We start from the raw sequence: 2,349 nt of genomic DNA, 5'->3' as shown, positions 1-2,349 counted from the left end.
TCAAAAGAGCAAATCTAAGGCTTTATAGGTATTAAAACATTTCTAACTTTTCTCCCAGGGCATAGAAAGAAAAAAGTAAAGTCATTAAGCAACAAATATTTGAAGTTAGAGTTGATGAAAATGTCAAGAATTTTAAGTGGCTTCTGCTGTGTTTTTCAAGTTGGGATTTTAGCTGAACACTGAACTTTCCCCTTCCTGAATCTTCAATACTGACTAAATAAATTTGTAACAAAAGAATAACTATCATATTTGAAAATGTAACAGACTATTAATTAAAAGTTTTAAGGCCTGAAGTAAGATAAAATTTTAATTGTAAGGATGCTTAATACTAAAATACAATTGCAATGAACTAGCAAATTGTGAATGCAAACACAACATATAAATATCTTTTCTTGCAAAATATTGATCTAATCTGCCATTATGTTTTTAAGATGAGTATTTGCTGTGACTGGCTTTTCTGTTGTATAAGGACTTTCCTTTACTGGACATTAATAAACATTTTACAATGCTTCTGTCATCTCAGAAAGAAACAAGAATAGAGTTACAGATTTTACTTTTTTAAATATGGATTTTTATATTTTATTTTTTAATTTTTTGTATGGCTCTCTGGAGCGACCCATGCTCTGGAATCTGTAGAATTGGTATAATCCTAGATCACCTCAAATATAATGCTGTACTTACAAGCTGAGAATGGAGACAAGATAATAGAAGAGTGTTATATACCTTTGACCAACATTATTTAATGGGATTGATTGGGCTGAAGTGTTACAGAAAGAGGCAATAGTGAATGACAATGATTTTTTTATGATACTACAGCTTTAAAATAAAAATTTAAATTTAAAATCTTCTCCTGCCTTGCCTTCATGGAATAGAAATTACCATATAATCAATGAAAACTCTTAAGATTTGTCAAACCTATTTGACCTTTTCTGGTTTATAATTCTTGCAACTCTAAGCAGCCATGGCTACATGGGAGATGACCCTGAGCCAGACAGGAGAAAACATGAGAGACAGAAATTGTGAGCAGTTATTGCAAGATGTCATGGAGACAATCTTGACCTCACTTAATATCATGGGGACTGTCTTAAGAGAAATGCCCATCTACTTCAGGTACATTATCTGGATAGCTAGGCATGCTAGTCAGAGAAAATGAGATTCTTCAGTATACCATAACAAATATCTTCCTACTTCTTCATTGCCCCAACTAGGTCTTCTCTCTCTACAGCTCACAAGCAATACAAATCACCAAATAAAACTAGAGAAAGGGTAAACTTCCCTTTTTCCCTTTTGATAAGAATATTACTTTCACAGATACCCAAATAATATTTGATAGGTACTTACATGACAATAACAGAACTGCAGAATTTTCTTTGTGAAGATTAAAAAAGGAATGAGAAAAGAACCTATTATTTTAAACTGACCTGATCCAACTGGCTGTTCAACAGTTGGTAGCGCTTGCAGACTGGAGTCTAGAATATATACTGTATAGCATCTGTTTATCAGGTGATCTGTTAAAATGAGAGTAAGTTTACACAAAATTTGCCAGATGAACCACATTTTCTAACAGAAAGATACAAAAACAAACAACATGTTCTTGCACACTTAGAGATAAATATATTCTCTGTCCCCTGGCACACTGATAAGGCCCTTGCCTGAGAAATTCACTCAAAGGTGAAAGCAAACACATCTAACAGCAGAATCAGTCTGGTTTGTAGTTGACCACACAGTCCTCTTTGTAACACAGACCATGGACTATATAGAATTCTAGACATCGTGTATTGCTCTAAAGATGTTCAACACCTGGGCATACTGGGTGTTTACATATTGTTCATGCCAGGGATGTGGTGCCATTCTGGCAAGCTCCATATCTTGATTGCCAAACTGAATTCCAACAATTTTTATGTTAATGTTCCCTCTGATGTACATTTAGTTATTTGAAACCCCTTGATGGGGAAGTTGTGCATTTCATTGCTTCAAACACTACCTACCTATACTTCAAGTGTGAACTAAAGTTAGCTAGCTCACACATTATTCTACTTTTTTGCCACAGCACTTTAAAATAAGTTCCCAATATAATATTTAGGCAAAGATTTCATAGTACAGAAGAAGGGAAACTTATTCTGAGGAATCAAAAGAAATAAATCAAAAAAGGGAGAAAATTAATAATATGCAACATATAATATCAGGGATACTCAAGGGTAAATTAAATCTATCAAAAAGAATAGTCTGAGATCAAGAGATAGTGCCTACATGATGTAATGAGCACTGGGTGTTAGAAGCAACTGATAAACTATTAAACACTACATGTGAAACTAATGATGTACTACATGTTGGCTGATTGAATTTAAA

The sequence above is a fragment of the Canis aureus genome, chromosome 18, assembly GCF_053574225.1.
Source record: "Canis aureus isolate CA01 chromosome 18, VMU_Caureus_v.1.0, whole genome shotgun sequence".
In the NCBI taxonomy this organism is placed as follows: domain Eukaryota; kingdom Metazoa; phylum Chordata; class Mammalia; order Carnivora; family Canidae; genus Canis; species Canis aureus.
The sequence above is the reverse complement of the archived record's forward strand: the minus strand, read 5'-3'. Positions refer to the sequence as shown.